This window comes from Rhipicephalus sanguineus, chromosome 7 (assembly GCF_013339695.2).
Source record: "Rhipicephalus sanguineus isolate Rsan-2018 chromosome 7, BIME_Rsan_1.4, whole genome shotgun sequence".
Classification (NCBI taxonomy): Eukaryota; Metazoa; Arthropoda; class Arachnida; order Ixodida; family Ixodidae; genus Rhipicephalus; species Rhipicephalus sanguineus.
Genome location: NC_051182.1, coordinates 103968683 through 103982055, shown reverse-complemented (window position 1 = coordinate 103982055; position 13373 = coordinate 103968683). Strand labels below are relative to the sequence as shown.

The window sequence follows — 13373 nt, the reverse complement described above, 5'->3', positions numbered from 1 at the left end:
TGTTTGCGCAGGGCTATTTATAGGGCAAGTGTAGGCAGTGACCAACGTGAGCGTGAGCATTGCCAAACAACAACCTATCAATCTCTGTCTTGTTTTTCAATCTGCAGCGCGTGCGTTATTCATTGTCAGCACAACATTCCCAGGATTTGGGGACATCTGTACGTGCCGCCATCTCTCGGCGGCAGCCATGGCGTTCTGCCATAACTGAATGGTAAATAGGCGAAAAAATCATATCTCTGGAATCAAGCTAGTTATCAAAAACGACTCCGGGTTCTATACTGCAGAGACCCACTGGGACATTTCGGAAAAAAATTGCAGTATCGCACTACAAAGCGTGTGGCTTCCCAGGACAATTGAACACCGCCCATTAGAATCACATGGGACCCCATTGTGAAATATTAAACACTCTGGGAAGCCACATGGTTTTAGTGCAACACTGTATTTCAACAGAATGTTCAAATAGGTCTGCTGTATATAACCGGGAGTCGTTTTTGATAAATATCTTTTTTTTCGTCAGATATAAGTTTTTTTCGCTTATTTCCCATTCAGTTACGGCAGGCCACCACTCTCACCGACGACAGATGGCGCCACGTGCATACGTCTCCAAATCCTGGTCATGAGTTTATACGGACGGAGAGACTTTGTATATGTTGTTCACTTCAATATAGATTACAAATTTTCAATTTTAGGCATCAGGCTCCGTCCACCGCGCTCGCAAATTGCAGCGTAATAATAATGACGCTGATTTACGCCGTTATAAAAAGAAAGCATAGCTCGTATTTCCGGTAAATTAACGTCTGAAAAGACTTGAGTCGCCATTTTACTGCAATCAAGCGCCATTTTTTGGCATTCCCTTGTATTGCAAGAATTTATTAAATTCTACCAAGGGTCACAATTGCGACAGCATCCAGGATAACGGTTCATCGGCTGGGGACCTCCAGGAGCTTCGTTACCTGGACACCTGCGCAATAAGTTTATAGCCTCATGTCAGGGCTCAAAAATAGGCAACTCAAATAAAACACTAAATTTGATTTTAAATGTGCACTATGGTAGGCATGTGTGCTCAGAACGTAACCAGTTGCTAAGATTTGCTCTTGGTTATGGTACGATAACTCACACTCTTCCGGTACGATAACTTATGGTACGATAACTCTTTTTTTTCTCGTCGGTTCACGAATCCTAATATTGAACGCATAATTGTTAATTGTGACTGAAAATGTAAACAGAGCCATCCTAACGCTTCCATCAGACCTTCAGCATCTTTTCTGTGGTAAGTATTCTAGCGGAAATAAGTATTGCTTCAATATTATATTTTCCAATGAAAGACATTCTCTCACAATCCCGGCATTTGTTATTTTTCGTCTGTAAGGGCTGCTTTTGTTCCTTGTGACGAAGCAACGAGGTGGAGAAATAATGTTTTAGTGTTGCAAAGAACTAAGAGCACGCCACTCAAAGCATTCTAAAACATGTGTTATTTTTCTTAGGACTTACAATAGAAATAATAGAGCAGACACGCCCTCTCTGTGCGCTAAGTTCAGATAGTTTCTTCACCTGTGCTGTCCTTGTTAACTTAAAAGGAAACACCCCAGGTGACATCTCTGATACTTCGTAGGTTGGTGCAATCTTTTACGAAAACCGTTCGCCTCCGTGTACGGCGAGTTTACTCACAGGCAATATGAGCTTCCTAACAGGCAATATTAGCTTCCTCGCAGGCATTATTAGCCTCCTTACAGGCATTTACAACGTGGTACTCTGGAGAAATGAAAGGTCACTTCAGTGCGACCTCTTTTAGAAGACCGATGAAAAAGCAAAACAAGCCTGTAGAGCAATAAGAACTTCTGATACTTCGCCTGTCGCCGAGCTACCATTAGCTCGGCTTAGTGGTGACGCTACACGCCAAGTCCATGCAGAAGCAGACGGCCCTGCACGGAGATGCATACCTTCGTATCCTTTGATGCGCATGAATGAAACAGTTATGCACAGGAAATCCAGGAGACACCCACAGCTGTGCTTGGTCTCATATTTTATGTATATTAAATGCGCTTTTCAGCTTTTGTTAATCGTAACGGTGAACATTGTGTCATTTTGGTGGGTTTTGGGTGGTGCCTGCGGGCGCTCAGGCTTTTGGCTTTTTCACCGGTCATAAAAATGATGATTTGCTAGGTGAGTTGATGTTGCATTGCCGTTGAAAGCAGCTAGTCTTCGTTTTTGTTTCCTTCTGCGTTTCATTCTGCTATGACGGAGCCTTGCTTGTTGCAGAGAAAAATGCATTTGTGCCATTACAAATGTATCAAGCACTGATGCTTCATAGAAATAGGAAGCTGTTATTCAAAAAATTCGGCAGATCCCACGCGCTGTGCGAATCGGTTTCATGCGCAGCAGTCGGCGAGTACCTCTATGCTGTATATTATGGCCTTGAGCCAAGGGTTACGAGGTGGATCGACGTTTCTTTGTAAGTGTAGTAGCTGTGTGCACAACGTGCTTTACCAGGCACGTCGACGACACTGGCGTTAAAGCGGGCGACGTGACGTCAGTCCTCACTTTAGAGTACATACGTCAGTATTATGAAAACTAAGTGCACATTATTATGGTGCAATCATGTGAACATCATACGAAACTTCCGTTAATGTATTCCTCCAGGGTCGAACAATGTTTCAATATGGCTTGCTGAATCATAGGAATAAAAATGTAAGGTTTATTAGGCTGCTATAAAAGCGGAGCCAACACTGGAACCATCGACGTTTATCTGACATGACGCCTGTATCGTTAGGGCACATACGTAGTGCCTTTTGCTTTCTTGTAAAAGTGCATAGCGTGCACTACAACCGAAATCGACGTTGTACCTACATAACGCCCGCATAGGCTTTTTTTTCTAAGCCTGTTTAGAGGCCCGGCGTGGCTCTGCGGTAGAATACCTGATTCAAACGCAGAATGCTCGTGTTCTATTTCTGCTGGGATCCTAATTTTTGTTATTTCCATTCGTCTTGTCGACGCTGCAGATCTCGGGTTTTCCTATCGCTCTCTCATTCCAATTACCGATCTCTGTTCTAGCCATTCCTGGGTAGATATAAACTGTCAATCACCTATGGCGCATACCCGTACACTGAGGCTCGTGGTAAACGGGTATGTGCAACACGGAAGAAAGCGTTTGACGACGTAGTTGACAGGAATTTGAGTGGTATTATCCGACTGTCAAAATCGTCAAGCCCTCCCATGTCAATTCTGGTCTACCTCAAGTTAAGGTGGCAATCATGAGAGCACCGAGGTGTAGGAGGCTAGATAGATAGATTACATAGGATAGAAATGCTTAAAGTGCCAGAGGGTCGCTAAGAAACGCTTCGCATTTAAAACATTACCGTGCGAGTTTACTGCATTTCTTATTTATTTTTGAATCGTTTTTCCGTCGCTCTTATTCCGATGAAAATTACGTGGAGAACGCAAACGAAACGGCGGTCATGTTGTCATCACCCAGTTTTTCCGTGCGGTATAAAGCGTGATAAGACCCTGCTGGCGGTCGGCTGTTACTCGTGATCAACAATGCAAGATGACCCGTGTCCATAAGCATGGACGACGAATCGGAAAGATGTGCGTGTCAAGGAAGGAGTGGAGGGGGCACGTGGGTGCAGTGGAGTGGTGGGCAGACTTTTTTTTTTGTTTTTTAGCGCGGCTGTTGATCTGAAGTTCACTCAAGGTTGATTTTGCCATAAACAGCCGGTGTACCAAAGAAAGCAAAACGCAATACTTCCTAGCCCTAGGCACAGCCAAGGTCGTAAAAAGGACGCATGTTTTTTCGCAAGAAAGCTATGGCAGTTTCTGTGGTCTGAGGGAGCCGACGACGGAAAGCGTCGTGAGGTGGTCATCGCTCACATCCACGGGCCTTCACGCGATCGTTATCTCAGCTCGTGTAATCTCAAAAGAAGCGAAAAGTGAGTGAAAATGTTTCTTCCCCTTTGTATGTTCTCTTAATCTGCCCAGCACTGTGCAGGTCATCTATTGGGGTCGTAAGGTTTGATTTCTTCGTGCATGGCCAAATGGGCACACATCATCCTCGATAATCCGTTCGGTATACAAATGTTCACTGCAGTTAAAGTGGCTTACTTCAATCTCAGTCAGTGCACCTGGGTCACTCGAAGCTGTTGCTTTTTTAACACGAAAGTGTTTTATGCCGGGGTCCACCACGACTCCACTGACGTATTTCCGTCACGGATATGACGTTGTAAAATATAAAGAATAACAGTGGGCAAAGAAAAAAAACAGAAAAAAAAGTTCTATCGTTGGGAATCGAACTTCCGACACCCTCGCTCCTCAGCGTGCTGCGCGAAACGATTCGGCCACAGATGGCACGCTCCTTGCAATGCTAACGGCGAGCTATTTATATACACCATTTGCAGGTGGCGGACCTCAGTGATCGGTGTTACAGCGGGTTTTTGTTATCACTAGCGAGATGGCGCGAAGGGCTCGAAAAGCACGCTTTAAAAGTCGCCGCTGTTGGGACGAGCGCCTGCCTCCGCAGGGCGTGGTTGCTCGTGCGTGCGCTTATCTCGTGATCGCGGTGGTTCGTACGTCTTGCGTTGAGAGCACGAAGGTCACTTGGCTCACTACAGCGGCCACTTTTGCGAAAGGAGCGCGGTGCTCACGCAGAAATAAGTTGCGAATGTGACAGTTCGCTCTCATCCTGTGTAAGTTCGTTCTGTGCGTCCTTTCTGCTTGAATAGCGCGTCGCAAGTTTCGAGCTGCTTGCCATTCTTCGCGTGACATTAAAATTTGTTGCTGTAGCATTCATTCCTTCGCCTTTGGGGCGAAAGAATGCAGAAAAAACGCTCAACTACGTCTGTGAAGACACGTTTCACTTTCGTGTTATACCGGTTCTTATGACAGAGGGATCAGCCATGTTTTTTTTTCTTTTGCCTCAAGAATCATGCATTTACTTTCGAGAGTTCCTATGAGTGAGTTCGAAGTCATACGAATGGATTAGGCTACCGATCGAAGTGACAGTGAAGACTGATTTGCCAAATTGTGTCGCATTCTATTGTGGACACAAGGATCATGAAAACGTTATGATAAGCTTCGACCACAGGTACTATATACTTTCAAAAATTGAGCAAGACAGTGGGCAGAAAAGTACATTGCTAATTTAATAAAATGGAGTGATTCGTGAAGTGGAAGTAAAGCAAAGTATATTTCATATCAGAAACGTAGCGACTTTCCATGCATATCTTAGGTTTAAAAATAAACACACGTGCGTCAGCTGCCCTTCTATTACCCTCAGTGACGAGGAAGTGGCTTTCGTGGAATGTGTGCAAGTGGAACTATCCGTGCATGCCAATATTACTGTGTTTTCTTTATCTTTGCTGAAAGTGTTTTTTTAACTCTTTCTGGCCCATGTACACAGTTCCTGTTTTCCTAATAAACATTCAGTAGTTAGGCAGCGCCTGTGTTGCCGTTTCTTTTGTCGTCCGTGTTCGGTATACGCTGGCCCTCAGTAGTACTTTCCAACTCACCCAGTCTCCTACCCCAACACTAGCTTTTCTTCCAGTTTGTATGCGATGGTCGTCACGGACACTGGTGGCAAGATAAGCTGTTGTGGGATCATCTTACGCAGTAAATGTAACAATTGCACATACCCTTTTACTGTAATTGTTCTTCCATGATAATTACACGAAACCTGTACACATGGGTTATTGAATGACCATGCTAGTCCATCGAGAATTACTCGGCCAAAGATAAGACACCGCCCTGAAACAAAGGAAAGTGATAGGCGCGCTTATTCGCTGATAGGAAGATTCAGCACAAGGCAGATTCAGCATATGACACAAGGCAGATTACACACAAGGGAGCACATACACAAGGCAGATTCAGCAGAGAAACAGACCATGAGCGCAATACATGAATCTCATCGTCCTTCGCTGTGACACAGAGCATGCACCGATGTGCGTTGGTACGATCTCCGCGCAAATAAAGAAGCGCCCAGACCATCAATTTGCAGGATATTCAAGAATATTCGAGTTACTCTCAAAGGAGCCAACCTTGTAACCTAGGCGAAAAACGCAACAGACATGTTATCGCATGGTCTAAGCTGTTCGGCGGTAGCTGTTTCGCACCCTATTCAACGATGGTCGAAGGAGGGGGTTTCAACTCAAACACTGATGTAGTTCATGGGAGATGGCTCTTCTTGTATTCGGTAAGGGCTTCTGCACTGTTACAAAAGCCAAACCAGCGTGCCTTCAGAATAGTGGGCACTAGACGGAGAGGTCACATGCTGTGATTTTGGAGCTACTGGTCTTGCGTAGTAAGCGTTGAGCCATTTGGCGGCATTCATCTGCACAAGCAAACACTTCAAAATTGGCTTGCTGTCAGAAATGTCTGGTCGGTAGAACAGAATGGAACACCACGGTTCACGTTCAAACAGACGAAAAAAGGAGAGAAGCTGGCGGTATGTAGGGACGCACAGTTTTAAACGTACATGTCGAAGGGGAGTACACGGTCCCAGCTGGTATGATCGCGTGACACGTACAGTGTAAGTGTGTTGGCAGTGGTGGATTGTATTCCGTCATGTCAGTAGTCTAAGGATGGTATGCGGTAGCGCTGCGGCGTGCAGTGGCGTTGATTTAGCAGTATCTCCTTGGCAGTTAATAAGACGCGGCTACGGTTGACTTGCAGTTCACGTGTTGCATAATGTCGCAGTATTGCAGCGGCGTCTTTCGCGTTGGCAGCTCTATGCTGGCAGTTGGTAGCGGATATGTTTCATTGCACCGTGTGAGGCCGTATGTGGCAATATTATCCACCGATTGCCGTCAGTAGTGTTCGGGAGTTTACCTAGAAGGTTCATTCAGACGCTTTCGAATAGTAGGGGAGGCAGGTCAGTGGTTGTAGAGGAGCAGCGGTGCTGTGAAGAGGTATCTCGCGTCGTTGACACGCGGGGTGCGACTGCGGATACTGGCGAACGTATCGAAACATGCCTCGTCAGTAGTACTTTGGGGAACATGGATGTATGTATTGTATGTGTCGGCGGGGCCGCATTTCCATCGTCTTGGAAAGCGTTGCAAATGTCCGCGTGTATATTACGGGGAATAATAAGCAGCCAACTGCGATAGTCGGTTAGGTGGTTGCGGCTGCATTGGAAGCCATTACGAACGCTTCAGCTATACGACGCGGAGTGCTTGAGACTGAGTCGGGGCAATAGCAAAACAAAATCTCAAGCAGGGAAGCGATCCAAGGATCTTTTCGCTGCTCACCCAGAATGCCGCTGATTGTGAGGAATGACGACATACAACAGGAAGCTTGTGAGCACGCGTGGTCAGGACGCAGTGAAGATTGAGGTAAGGTGTCACAATCAGTGTGTTTTTGCCAGGTGCCATAAATCGCGCGTACATCATTTTTTCAAGTCGTAAGGTCTTACGAAGGAGGAATTCAGGTGGGTCTTTCAGGTACGAAACCCAACGTAAGTCATGTTGTTCGGTGAGCGACGATGACAGAATCGAACTGAAGTCCGCAAAGTTAAGTGCGAAATTCACCGATTGTACTAATTATTCGAAACACTTATTCTCGGTGACGGAGTAATTAGGCTTGGCCATTGTTAGGATACGGTTGGCATAAGAATTAGAGTCAGAGTGTACGTAACGAGAGCAAGTAGCGTCGTGAATGACTCATCACACTAATGATTCTAAGCCGAGAGATCAGTGCAAAACGTATGTACTTGTTCCCTGTGGCTCACCTAGATGAGTGCAGGTAACGTTACTCTTTATTTGTTTACGAGGGTGTAACGGTGCCTAATTAAATTTATCTATGGTATTGTCACGATTCCTTCTCTTTTTCTTTTTTCTAACAGGAAGAAGACGCTCGTACACTATTGAGCAATATTTAAAAGAAACATTAAGTATAGTTAACGTCATTTCTCGCACTCATCCAGAAAGTTAGCAAAAGAATCACTGACTCAATGTTCAAAGCTTCATCGGTGCGATTGGAGTTTGCGAATGAGCTATATATTGGGATCCATGTTTTCGGAGTTTATGTTTCTCAAAATTCGAACGGAATTTGGGCAGTTTATTTTTTTTCGGCAATTCGTCGTTTATGGAAGTGTATTTCTTGTCAACCTCCAATTCTTCAAAATTCGGAGTTTAATTTTGCATTAGTCCCAGTGCTCCAGAATAGAAGAAATGACATCTGAACACGAGAACATCAGAACACACGAAGTGTATATTAGTTGTCTGTAAGGTTTGAACGCACAAACACGTATATACCCAAGCACAAACACTTGAGTACAAAACACCTAGGTTTGTGCCCTATAGTTTGTTGTAAAGGACGCAAACATACTGTACGAGTTGCTCTCACTGGTTGAAGCAGGCCAATTTAAAAATGATTATCCGCTTTAAAAATGCCCTTTCACCGTCTGCGCTAGAAACAGAGAGAGCAAGAAGACTCCGCGCGCAGCGAGGAAGCACTGCCCTCGGGAAAGTGCGAAGTCTCCAAAACGACAGAGCTTCAACAGTGTTGCTCACTGAACTCTGATAGTTCGAAAAGGGACTCATGAGCTGGATCATTTCGCCAGCTCCAAGAAACCCTAAAATAAACTGCGGCCCATAGGTTTCCCACGAGCGGGTAGCTCATGATTCAAGTTTAGATTCACAATATAAACATTGTACCAGAACAATTCACTGGTGCAATACTTTGCATTGCACACCTTTCTCTCAGCTGTATGTATCCACTTTTCAGCTAAAGCAGCGTAGTATCCCCGAATGTCTCTGTTAATCATTGAGCGGTCATTCTAATTGCCTTTCAAAAAAGCCCTTTCATAATGATGCTCTTCAGATAAAGAACGAAACAGGGTCACATTGGTCGTTGAATTCGTTGTTTATCGGATAAATCCGAAGTGTCAAAGCATTTACCGGTGAGTGTTTATCAATTTTTTTTTCGAATTTATCCAAAAACACGGCGCCCTATGTATATAATATATTTAGTTCAGTTATGAAATAGAATCAACAGCCGCTACGAAATGCTGTCGGCACCATCACGTTAGATACCGGCGTTCACAAACTGCGGGCTAAGAAACAATAGATCTAGGACTGCCTGACCATTCATTCGCTTTCCAATGCCTTCTTAACCCATATATGAACAGTGTCCTGCATGTATGGCACTTCTTTGATGTGCTTCAAAATCGCTACATCTTTAGCCGAAGACTAGCCCCACCTACAACAAATTATGCAGGTATGTTCCTAAGCATATGGCAGGTTCCACGTTGCTCGTTCTTGCCATTGACACGTACGGACTGCTTCATCCGGGTGAGAGCGTACTCTTTAGACAGACGCAAAAGATCGGAAGAGAACCTAAATTATGTCTCTCCCTTTGTATCAAATTACTGCGATACTTTTTCGACCAGCTCATCGCAGGTGAGAAATTAACCAGGGGCAGTTGCGTTGTTCAATTGTGAGGAGCTCATAAGTGACATCACGGCCAATGCAGCCATCCTACATTTAGGACACAGGTCAAAACAGGTGTGAGGGGGCGATGTGAGTGAAATTTTGCAGCGGTAGTGACTGACGTAGGAAGTGGCGATGACAATGAAACTGACATGATTCGCTTGCCTGAAAGTGTCTTTCGCGCACTGACTGTGGACCTCGGCAAGCAGTCCTTCTCGAATGAATGTGGTGATGATAGTGAGTAAGCCAAAAAGGTCAGAATTCCAGCCCTCAGTGGACAATGCAGGCCTTGGAGAGAAAGTTACACGAGAGTGAGTGGTCGGAGGAAGAATATGGTGAAAGTGCTTCGTTACTGCGGCAGCAACATTCAAGCATTTATTTGACAGCGACGTCGTCGTACTTCTTGTGTAGGAAAAAAACCCCATGTGGATAAAAAAAGGCGTGAGAAAAAAAAGCGGTGCTCTTCTTTCTTTCCCCACGTTGTCGACGAATCCACGAAAAATGATCTGCAGCTGTATAAGAAAAGGAATGGGAACGTTGTGCATCGTTCATTGCGGAGGTCGATTGGACTGACCTACCTCAAGAAATACGGAAGAAAGAGGTCCCGCGAAAATCACACCAGTCTACCATTCCGGCGCAAAGTTGTTTTGACCACACTGTCCATTATGTCGCCCCTAATTGCAAATAGACGAAGTACTATCACAGGCACTAGAAAAACACCTCAGTGCGAAATGTGCGACGTGGGTGTGCACGTGAAATGCTTTACTTTACCACACCGGCACATAGCAGGCCATATGCACAGTATCGTCCATGCATGACGGCTTGGAAAACAGTGCTCTACTTACCTGAATAAACAAAATATTTGTAAATTTTCTTAATGGTACAATTGGTTTATTTTAAAAAAATTGTTGTCAATTTTCCGATCATGGGCATATGTAGGTTAGCACCATCCCATATAGAGAGCTCGACGAGAAGTGTAGATCACCTCTTTGGATGAGAATGCTAGTTTGATAAGTAAAACCGAAAAATTTATATCCAATAGCACGTATACGGCGATTCAATAAATTCAATCAGGTTATTTTTGTAATCAAGGCTGAATTAGCTTTTGATGCACTTTCTGAGGAATAGCAAAATACTTGAACTTTAACTGGTATAGCGCACTATGGGAAAGAAGACAAGAGGACAGACCGCTAACTTCCAACTGAGCTTTATTGTCAAAATTCATCAAGTAAGTAGACTTGCTCAAGTATACAAAAACCAGAACACAACGCCGAGATTAGACAACAACATCACAGACCAGAGATTCTTATACGGTTCGCCCGATTAAGGGAGGACACTTCATGTTCCGATAAAGTCAACGAAGGGGCGCTGATACATTTGCAAACTACACATGGGGCGTATAGCTAGCTAGTAATGAGTCGATGATTTTCTGGCAAACGTATACAACGCGCAGTCTGAATGTTCAGCCATCGTTAAAAAATGCTCAATGGGCACGGTGCCTCCGTCGCGCTGGTTACAATTTTTCATTTGAAATATGCGTAGGAGTGTCTTACCACGCAACATTCTGCAGCAAAACGATATCGGGAAACTTTTATAAGTCATACTCACCATTTACAAATCTCGCTGGACAAAAGACGCACTTCACAACAGCGACGTATGCCAGCAGAGTAATAACCAGTAAAGAATGCTTCATTGTGACAAAATACTGGAGGCTTTCTAGGTACCTAAAAAAAACAAATCTCTCAGGAAATTGTTATTTATTATGTTAACAACTAGGAGAAATCAACGAGCTGGTTAAGTCGTTTTGCATCACGTCTCAAATTTCACCCCTTACAATTTCAACTAGCTGTTGGCCATGGCTAGTTTAGGATAAACGGTTCATGACGCACTCGTAACACCTATCAAGGAAGAAATTTTTGCAAGCTTAGTATCTACGCAACCAAATTCATCAATGTGCTCCTCCTCTTTCCTCTACAATACTCCAAATTTCTGCCCCTTTCACAGTGAACCTGTTTGGCTCTAGCGTATGAGTTCCAAGGAGGAGTGTGCTGGCTAGCTCACGTCAGCATGTAAAAAATGAACAGAAACATGAACAAAATAGTTGAGACGGTGCAGCTGGCAGAGTGGGCACCCGCGTTCCTGCTACAGCGCTTGCATCGGTGCTGTTGTAGTATGACGTAGACAACAGCGGGAAACCGAAGGACGTGAGATGGCGAGCCGAGGCGTCTCAGACCGGTATTTCATGGGGTCACTTCACGCCGGAGAAAAAGGCTACTGATGCGGACAAGCGTGGAAAGCAGCAATACGAATACATACAGCGATGAGGTGCAAATTGCGTCGTAGAATGATAGTCACCGTCTGAACTCGCATCTGTCACATAAACTAGGGCAAGTTGTCTACAGCAGAAACGCGAACAGAAGTTCTCTGGTAATCTACCCTCTATGAATGTTGCGGTCCAAAGAAATTTTTCTGCACAAAACTCACCAAAAAGTGGAACAGTATGGACGAGCGGTCATAAGAGGATAAAAGATAAAATGGGCGTTAATTCATACATCATTACCCGCATAAATCTTAGACACATCAATTGTCTCTTTGAGACACGCCAAATAAGCCTTGTATTGACTCACATAGTCAATATCATATTAAGTCTTAACAAATGAATAGAGGGCATGTTCTACCTGCGTAATGCGTGAGCCGTTTTGACATGTCACTCATCTCTGGCATCGCTATCGCTTATATTCAAACGCTGCACCAGTTGAATAGGGGTGCTGATGTCTGGAAACCGTTTTTTTTTCTCTATACTAGGACGGAATGGTACATCTCATTAGAACGTGTGACGACAAGCGTCATATTATCTGACATATACTGCTAATGAGAGCGCTCATTTTCGAATGGCATAAGTCATATCAGGAATGCCTTTATATGACGCTGATTTTAACCCTAGTAGCCTTTGTATTTAGCTCATTAAAGAAAGATTATCCAAAAATGGTTCTTACGCTAAAACATATAATAGCACCTCAACGACATGTACTGCTTCCGCATAGTTAAGAGAATATAATAAATTAGAATACTTCCATGCTCAAATTTTCTCCATTCAAGAGCGTAATATATGCACCACCCTATTAGCGATACATGTTGTGTCCGCTATGTACATTCAACGGCATTTGAGGTAATAAAAATTTACTTTCCGTTTTAATTGAATGCGTTACAAGTTCACTTCGAGTCTATAATCGATAAACGGACAGTTCTTAACGAGTGCACTCAACACACGTTTCAGACGAAGATAAATCGTTGAGTTGATTATCCTCACGTGGTACGTGTATAAGTAGCAACGCTCAGGAAAGTGTCAGTTGACTAACACTCGGGTGATATTTATTTGGCCAGGTATTAAGCACTCTTAAAATGTGGAAATTTTATAACCTCTAATTTTACCGCCAGGCGCATTGAACAGACATCACAATACATTCATAGCTCCCAGTGGAGCAGCCATGTATTACCTAAAACTATATGACAAGACATGTATTTACGACGCAGTAGCTCATAACTTACACGTATGATGTGTAGGGTGTAGGTGGAGCACTTGCATTTGCTTTAAAGATGTCAGGAAATTTTGCCTTCGGGAAGTGATAAAAATCTCGTTGTTTGAAATATATACTTAATGTTTATAGAAGCAATGTAGTTAGTTACAGCTTTAATTTTATTGCGAAATGAGATAATAATTCGAATAATTCGGTAGGGAATACAATATTTTTGGGCACTCTGTCAAAATATTGTTTTGCACTTATGGCACAGAACGTAATAACTATAACAACTTTTTGCTGACACTGATAACACTAATGCACTTGTGACATAGAACATAACCATTACAACCTTTTGCTGGCACTCGATCGCAACATGATATTTTACACTTGTGAGTCAGGACACAGAACATAACCATAACAATGTTCAGCTGGAAAT

General features: G+C 43.8%; 1 long non-coding RNA gene across 1 annotated transcript; it reads right to left on the bottom strand.

The window, feature by feature from the left end:
* Positions 1-829: 829 nt before the first annotated feature.
* On the bottom strand, positions 830-11137 carry LOC119400836 (uncharacterized). Its single transcript, XR_005185269.2, has 3 exons — positions 11025-11137; positions 5625-5736; positions 830-961 (listed from the first exon to the last, which is right to left on the bottom strand). It is a non-coding gene; the product is annotated as an uncharacterized LOC119400836 (long non-coding RNA).
* Positions 11138-13373: the final 2236 nt, after the last annotated feature.